The sequence below is a fragment of the Lepidochelys kempii genome, chromosome 2, assembly GCF_965140265.1.
Source record: "Lepidochelys kempii isolate rLepKem1 chromosome 2, rLepKem1.hap2, whole genome shotgun sequence".
NCBI classification, from domain to species: Eukaryota; Metazoa; Chordata; order Testudines; family Cheloniidae; genus Lepidochelys; species Lepidochelys kempii.
In genome coordinates this window covers 3,429,739-3,438,736 of record NC_133257.1, presented here as the reverse complement: position 1 = coordinate 3,438,736, position 8,998 = coordinate 3,429,739, and positions in this window count along the sequence as shown.

Genomic DNA, 8,998 nt, shown 5'->3' with positions numbered 1-8,998 from the left:
CTCGAAAGTCCCCACGCTCTCGGCGGCTTTGCCTGGGCAGGCCCGCAGGCTGGGCTGGAGGACGACAGGCTGATGGTGGGGCTGCTAATATTTCCGGCGCCCCCCAGAGTTCGTGCTCGAGGACAGACGCACCCCTCCCAGCCCTGGGAGTGCAGGGGGGTTGCGGAAGGAGTAGAGGGCACAGCGCGTGGTGCAGGCAGATGCCGAGTCGCCCTTTCCTGGCAGGTCTCGCAAGCAGCTGCGACTGCAAAACTAAAAAGGGCCCAGTAAACTCGCCAGGGATGGTGGCCGGCGGTGCTGGCAACTGCTCTGGTGTACCGGTGTCGGGCTGCCTGAGCAGCATGGCCCCCAGCTTTCATGGCCTGGGGGGGTGTGCCCAGGTGGGAAGGCTCAGACCTGGGGTTCCCCACATTGGGGCATCATCCTGCCATTGATGGGCTTGGAGGGCACGTGGCACCCTGCTGGATCTGGCCCAGTGTTTGTCTCCGAGCTGGGCGGAGGAAAGGGGCCTTTGATCCCCTCCTGTGTGGGGCCACACCCCTTTCCGAGGGCAGCAGCCAACCACAGCCCAGCCAACCTTGAGCGACCCAGCTGGGAAACGAACTGGCAGTGGTCTCCCCCTCCCGCACCTGTCCTGACCATACCAGCAACGCGCCTTTTGGTCCAGGATCTGATGGGGTTTGGCTTGGTGGGAGCAGACACTGATGAGGAGAGGCCTTGCTGGGTTCTACACCCCCCCGGCTGGATCACTGTATCCTCCTGCAGCATGCAGTTAATCTGTGCAACTCCCTGCTGCAGGGGGCTGGTGAGGCAGGTGGCTCATTGAGACCCTACACCAGGGTGGGCAAACTACGGCCTACTCGCTGGGTCCAGCCCCTCAGGGCTTTGGATCCGGCCCGCGGGATTGCCACCCCCGTGGCACTGTGGGCCCCGTGCCACCCTCAGAAGCAGCCGGCACCACATCCCTGTGGCCCTGGGGGGGGGAGGGTAGAGGGCTCCGCGTGATGCCCTTGCCTGTGGGTACCTCTCCGGAAGCTCCCATTGGCTGGGAACAGGGAACCGTGGCCAATGGGAGCTTCAGGTGTGGAACCCACAGGCAAGGGCAGCGCGCAGAGCCCTCTGCCCCCACCCCCACCCCCACCCTAGGGGCTGCAGGGACGTGGTGCCAGCCGCTTCCGGAGCGGCACAGGGCCAGGGCAAGCAGGGAGGGAGGGAACCTGCCCTGGCCCCGGTGTGCGCTGCTGCCCCCCCGGAGCCGCTCCAGGTAAGCAGTGCCGGGCTGGAGCCTGAACCCCTCCTGCACCCCGCCCCCCAACTCCCTGCTGCACCCTGCACCCCTCCTGCTCCCCAGCCCCCTGCCCTGAGCCCCCTCATGCACCCTGCACCCCTCCCACACTCTACACCCCTCCTGCACCCCAACCCCCTTCCCTGAGCCCCCTCCTGCACTCTACACCCCTCCTGCACCCAACCCCCTGCCCTGAGCCCCCTCGTGCACTCTGCACTCCTTCTTTGCCCCAACCTCTGCCCTGAGCCCCAACCTCTGCCCTGAGCACACCGCACCCCCTCCCACACCCTGCACTCCCTCCCGCACCCCAACCCCCTGCCCCAGCCCTACATTCATGGCCCTGCATGCAATTTCCCCACCCAGATGTGGCCCGCGGGCCAAAAAGTTTGCCCACCCCTGCTCTACACCCTGATGCAAATGTTTGTCTATGTACAAAAACCTTCTCCACTGCCCTCCAGCTGGGATTCAGCTACAACAGGCCTTGATCCTCATGCTCCAGGCCATAAAGGGAGCCAGGGCCGGGGGCAGCTCCCTCCCCACATCCCCAAGTAGATTATGGCATAGTAACAGGCATTGCGGGGGGTTACATCTTCCTTGGAAGCATCTCACGTTGGTGCCGACTGTGAGATGATGGGACAACAGCTCCGAGGTGGCAGCTCGATGGGTGTGTGTGTGTGGGGGGGGATCCCTGCCTGGGACCCCTTGACTGAGATCCCTGCCAGCCCACCCCTCAGAACAGCCCTGCTCAGACAGGGCAGGGGGGACAGAGGCGCAGAGCTGGGTGCAGCCGCACACGCAGTGCCCGGCAGCCCTGTCTCCTCGATAGCACTGCCAGGGGCCTCCCAGGGTACGTCCACACTGCAATTAACCACCGGCTGCTCCCCCTCTGCCCAGGCTCCAGCCCAGCCCGACTGGCTCTGCTGCAGCTTCATAGCTCCGCAGCTCGAGCCCCGTGAGCCTGACAGCTGACACAGGCCAGGCACGGGTGTTTCATTGCAGTGTAGACAGACACCCCCCGCAAACACACTGAAGCAGGGGAGACCCAGTGGGGGTGTGTGTGGGGGGGGAAATGGCTGGAGGGCAAGATAACCAAGAGCCCCCCAAGACCCCGGATAGCCAAGCCTTACATGTGGGCCTGACATTTACCAGCACAGGACTCCTGGGTTCTGCCCCCAGCTCTGGGAGGGGAGTGGGATCTAGGGTGTTAGACCTGGGAGTGGCGGTGCGGGGGCTGGAAGTCAGGACTCCTGCCTCCTAGTTCTGGTTCTGGGAGGGGAGGGGAGTGAGTAGGGGGCGGAGGGAGGGAAATCTGAAGTCCTGGTTTCTTCTGCCACTGATTTCCTGGGACACGGTGGGTGAGGTAACATGAGGCTTCTCGCTCTCACCAACAGCCGTTGGTCCTATAAAAGATATCACCTCCCCCACCTTGTCTCTCTAAGATCCTGGGGCCAACATGGCTACAACAACACTGCATCCAACTGATTTCCTGGGTGAGTCACTCACCTGGCTCTGGGCCTCAGTTTCCCCCTGGGTGAATTGTGCCTGTGGACTGGTAGCACTAGTCAGCTCCCTGGCTTGGGTGAGTGTCTGGCACGCTGGAGGAGCCGGGCAGCGGGTGCCGCTGGAAAAGCTGCAATTACTCTAGCTTTATTGGGACTGGCAGGATAACAAACCCACGGCACTGCCCCCTCCCCGCCCCACACGGGGCATCTTGGCCTAGCGGCAACGCACTGGCCAGCTGCTCCACGCACTGTCCGACTCCTCCTCCGTCTCGCCCCCGCTCAGGACACCCACCTCAGAGAGGTAGGTCCTGGTCCGGTAGCCCCGGAACGCCGACTGGATCCTGATGGCAGCCTCCTTCTGCTCACGCAGTGCCCGCCGCGCCTGGCAGCCCCGCCAGAAGGCCTGGATGAGCGTGGCTGCCCGCGCCAGCTGCCAGTACCGCTTCCTGGTCTTGAAGACCGGTCTCTCGCCTTTGGGCTGGCTGGGCCAGAAGCTGCTGGAGACCCAGGTCGTGGCTGTGGCCCTTGCGGCCTGCTGGCGCTCGGAGCTCGGGGGGAAGCTGGCAGAGGAGTGGTACATCATGGCACTCGAGTCAGCCGTGCTGCCCCTGCCCCGCTCCCTGCACCGGGTTGCTGCCCAGGCCGCACAGGGGCGAGCCGTCTGTCCTTTCTCCCTGCCCTGATACCACGCATTGGGGGCAGCCCGATATTCAGCCACCCTCTTGCTTGCTGGTGGGGTGCCTGTCCAGTGACGGTGCCCATTGCGGACTGCTCCCTCCGCCCTCTCCGTGTGGGAGGCCCCGGCTCGTCGGGCCTGAGCGCGGCCATGCCCAGCTCTGTAGCTCGCTTGATCTGCAGCAGCACTGTACCCGGTGCCCTCCCTCCTGGCGCTGGGGTGGCTGGGTGCCGCCTGCCGGGGGAGCCCCTGTGTGTGGTAATAATGTCCTTCCAAGCTGGCATCCGACTGGTAGTCCGTGCCCCTCCCCACCCCCACCAGGACCCGGACCATCGTGTTCTGCCCACACTGGGGGCATTTCTTGAGGGCAGGCAGCACCGTGCCCCCACTCTGCGCCAGGGCTGGCGGCTTTGTCGGCTTCTCCCTGCCAGCCCCGCGCCCCCCTGGCCAGCAAGCAGGGAACCCGAGCGGAGTCTGGGCCCCCGGGTGGGCGTGTCTCCTGGACCCCGGTCTGGTGCGGGACGGGACCTCCTGTGCCCCCGTCATGTAGTCGACGAGCCCTCGGGACGTCTTGCTGAAGAAGTCCCTCAGGCTGCTGGTGGGGCGGGGCGCGGCCCTGGTGTAGGCTAGTGCCTGCCTGGTATGGTAGCTCCGCCAGTGGGCTTGGATGGTGGTGGCGGCTCTGTGGCTCTCTGCTAATGCCTGGCGTGTCCGGTACCCCCTGTAGTGGGCTTGGATGGTGGTGGCTGCCAAGTACTGGTTGTATATCTCACACCGCACCCGGTAGCCCCGGTAGTGGGCCTGGATCACCACAGCAGCCTGCTCCTCGGCGAGCTCCGGCTTTGCCCAAACGTGCTCCCTGCTGGCCGCGTAGCCCTGCTGGACAGCCGCCTCCGCCCTCTGGCTGGCCAGCCGCTCCCTGGTGAGGAATCCCCTCCAGGTGGCTTGGATGGTGGAAGCTGCGTGGTCCTGGGCGCACAGCTGCTGCCTGGCCTGGTACCCGCGCCAGGCGGCCTGGATGACGGTGGCCGCTGCGTCCAGGAGCATGTCGAACTCGTCCACCAGGACGTCGTCGAAGGACCTGGACCGGTGCTTGCTGTGGTGCCGACTGGGGCTGGGCCTGCTTCTGGGCTGCTGCCGCCCCCCCGGGGTCGGCTCCTCAAAGCTCAGCTGGACGCGGGCATGCCAAGGGCGTGGGACCAGGGGGTACTGCTCAACGGCCTCCATGCTGTGGGGGCAAAGCCACCTGTCAGGCTGGGGGGGGGGAGCACAGGGGGGCCCTGACCCTGCCGCTTCCCCCAGGACAGATTCCCCGGTGCCACAGGGCCCTGCTTCTCCTTTGCCTCTGCCGCGAAGCCAGCAGCAGCCAGAGAGGAGTGGGGCAGGCAGCTGTCTGGGACCACGGCTACTGCCCCCGCCCTCCCCCCTGGGTTCGTCACTTCCAATCCCCTGTTGGGCCCAGCCCTAGAGCGAGAGCCCTGGCTGGTTTGCCCAGTCCCATGGGGCCCCGGGGTGATGCTGCAGGAGAAAAAAATGATCATTAAGAGCAGGTGTGAGAGGCACAAGTGATATGAGCCACCCACCCCCCAACGGGCGGCACTGTCAAGGCTGATGCACAAGCTCAGGGAGCCCCATGAGCTCAATGCCATCATGGGGAACCCCTTCCAGTGACCCCCTGCTTTGTGATCAGCATGCCTCTGGTCAGCCCCGAGCAGCCTCCTCCCCAGAGATCTCAGGGCTCCACCAGCCCAAGGGGAATGCAGCCACAGCTAGGTGGGAGCCAGCTGGGCCACCGGTACCCTGCACAATGGTTCTAGTTCACTGACATCTGAAACAGCGCAGCATCGAGCAGCGATGGCGGGCAAGGACATGCCTCCTGCCCCATCCCCCTTCTCCTGGCTCATGTCTGGGTCTCAGCTGGCTGCAGGCAGTGGATGGGGGTGCTGGGGCAGCTGGCAGAGGTACAAGGGACTGAGGGGGCAGTAGCAGGGGTGAGGGAGGGCAGGGCTGTTGGGGGAGAGGGGCCTGGCAGATCCCATGCTTGGAGGACAAGGTGCAGGCTGGTGGGGAGATGGCTGAAAGGGAGCTGTATGTTGTTAACCTGAGGAACTCACCACTGCAGGATATTAGCATGGCAATGCCTGGGAAGCTTTTTAAAAAGGCTTAGCCAGAGCAACCTAGACCTGGGGACATGAGCTGCACTTCCACTCACTAGGACAGACAGACAGTGTGATTCCTGGCCACCAAACCGGGCTCACACAGGTTCCCCCTGCTCCCCACCCTCGGCAGAGATTAGGGCAAAACTCAGGCCAGGATGGCTTGGTTCTGCTATAGCGCCCCAGCATGATGCCGGCACGCCCAGACACACTGGGAATGGGGTGTGCAGGGCTGCTGGGCTTGGATGGGGCTGGATCGCTCTCCTGTGCACCTGAGGTCATTCCTTGCCCTGACTCTGCCTTTGGGCTGAGGGACGCCTCTTCCCAGCACGCTGAGCAGGGCACATCCTACCTGTCCCCAGGTGAGCATCCCAGCTCTGCTGCTCTCAAGCCTCTGTGATGCTACTTGCCGGAAAGCGAAGCCTGGCTGCAGGGCAACATCTCTACTTGGGGGGGGCGGGGGGGAATGAATGGGGAGCCCAAGGCAGGCCACTGATCGGCATTCACGTGCCAGAGGCCCTGGTCCTGTCCAGCCCAGGGGCGAGGCATTGAGGGACCGGGGCACTTGGCAAAGGCACAGCATTGGGGGCTAAACAGAATTTCACATTTCATGCAAAGGCAGGATTCCTGCCAGGGGCTTGGGGGGGGGGGGTGAGTGCCCAGACAGGCTGCCAGGTGCTTGGGTTGGGGGTAATCCATCCATGGAGGGCCTGGTCACGGTGCCAAGCTCTCAGGGCTGCTTCCCCGCCCCCGCAGCCCCATTCCCAGGGAGAACTACAGTCCTGAATCCTGGCTGCACCTGCACTGAAGTGGGGAGCTGGGAAGCCTGCTCAGGTGCCAGCTGGGGTGGGCCTCCCAGCTCCCTTGTCTCCTGCTGCCGCACGCCCAGGGAAGGCTGATGTCTCACTGTGTGATGTCACAGTGACTGTTGCCATGGCCTGTGCTCTACCGGTCCAGATGTGGGGGTGGGGGGGGGTGCCCTGGCCTTACCGTGCCCAGCCAGCAGTGCCAGCTGTTTGTGGAGGCATATCTGCACCAGACACCCCATTCCAGGGGCAGGCGCAGCCTGAGGCCCTGATGGCCCCATACGTGGCTGGCGGGGGAGGGGGCCCACTCGCTCGCACAGCCTGGGGGCACAGGGGTGCGCAGCCACGTCGCCTGCGTCAGGCTGTGAGACATCACAATGGGCCGTTGGCCTGATGATGATGCTGGCATGGCACGGGTCCAGCAGTGCCAGAGTGAGTGTGTGAGCGTGAGATCCAGCCCTGGCATCCCTGACATGCCCCAGCTGCAGGAGGCGCTGGCCTTGCCGGGCTGCACTTGAACTGACTGCCCAGCCCCAGGAAGCAGGCAGCGAGGGAGGCCCCCCGCCGCCCAGGCAGGCTGGGCTGGGCTCTCCAGCCAGGGTTTACAGCCCCTTGCTGTGCAGCCCCTCCCCAAGTGCCCAGCCCTTACCCCGCGCCCACTCCCTGCAGCCGTACTGGCACACCGACCCGCCTGGAGGGGCTGGCGCCTGGGCGACCCCTGCCCGTGCGCCTCACACATTTTCGGCCCCTGCTGGCTGACAAATGGACATCCCGAACCCCTCAGACACCCTCAACCTTGGAGACACATCGGACCCGCGAGCCGGGGCGCTGCGGGAAACAGGGCTGGTGCTAGTCCGTTAGGGTGGGGGGGGCCTACACACAACACATACTAATAATTAATAGCCCCCCCTCCCCCCAAGCTGCTTGGGGCCCTGAGCAACTGCTTTGTCTGCTCAGGCCTAGCGCCGGCTCCGGGGCAGGAGCTGGGCTGTGATGCCCCACGGCCGTGTCCATTGGCTCGATTCAGCAGCAGCACAGGGGATTGGTTAGGCCTCAGTGGGACAGCAGAGGTGACTCAGCCAATCATCACCAGGCCCCGCCGGTTAATTTGCATGCTGCAGTCTCATTGGTGGATGTGACGAAGTGGGACTCTTCTTAATGTTTCCTCTGAATAGTATGGGGGTGCCTCAGTTTCCCCTATGCAGTTCTTAAGTATCTAGGGGGTGGGATAAGGGTGTATGATCATTGCAGAGCCCTAGAGGGCAGGTGTGTGCAGGGGTCTGGACACAGAGAATGGCCGACACCCTGTTTCCTGGCAACTGATGGCCTGGGCCCTTCCCCCCTGCAAGGTGAAAGCTGAAGGGTTGGAGAACAAAGGAATCAGGTGACCACCTGGCCCGGGAAAGGAACAAAGCCCAGAGGAGGAGGGGCTGGAGGGAGTGTCAGTTTGGGGCTGGCTGGGACATGGAGTGAAGTGCAGACGTGGTTGTCTGGCTCACTGCCCCCCAAAATGGACCCAGCTGAGGGGTCCCGTTCTCTGCACCTGCAAGCTCTGTTTTAGACCATGTTCCTGTCGTCTAATAAACCTTCTGTTTTACTGGCTGGCTGAGAGTCACGTCTGACTGCGGAGTTGGTGTGCAGGACCCTCTGGCTTCCCCAGGAGCCCCACCTGAGTGGACTCACTGGGGGGAAGTGCACGGAGGGGCAGAGGATGCTGAATGCTCCGAGGTCAGACCCAGGAAGGTGGAAGCTGTGTGAGCTGTGTGTCCTGAAGACAGGCTGCTCACAGAAAGGCAACTACCCCAGAGTCCTGACTGGCTTCATGGGGAGCAGTTCCAGAGCATCGCCCAGGGACTCCGTGACAGTGGAAATGAACGGGGGGGGGGGGCGTGAGGGTGGGGCATCAGAAGGTCAGTATGGCTGATGCCGAGGCGCCGGACCCCATGCACCCCGCCAGGCCAGCCCACCTCCTTGCCCCTGTGGGGGCCCTGGGGGGGCAGCAGAAAGCAGCGCGACGCGGGTGTCCTGCCTGCAGGTAGCTCCCTGAGCCACACTGGTGAGCAGCATGGCAGAGATGGTGACCCCGGAGGCACAGATGTCCTGCTGGCCTCCAAACTCCCGGCAGGGGATCTGCTGCCCTCGCCCAGCCTGGCGAGGGGCGGGTGGGGGTCTGAGAGCTGTCGCTGAAGGGTGGCAACCCCAAAGCAAGGCCCCTACAGCTCAGGGTGAAGGTGCCCTGGCAGGGGGCAGTATGTGCGTGGAGAGGAGCTACCCCTGCCCTGAGAGATACCCTGGACATCAGACACCTCCCCCCAGCCCCAAATGCACCGCAAGAGAGCGGAAGGCTAAATAGGAGGAATGAGGGAGCTCCATCCCGGGGAGAGGTCTCAGCGTGGGAGCTCATATTGGGTTCTGGGAGACTAAAGGACCCTCCCCCAGCCTATGGGGAGGAGCCACTGTGCCCTGGACTCAAATTATTATTTGAGACCGGGACGGGGACGGACAACAGAAAAAATAAAAAGGACAGGTGTGAGGGTCAAAAGTGGGGAATCTGAAGGGGACACTGAGCAGAG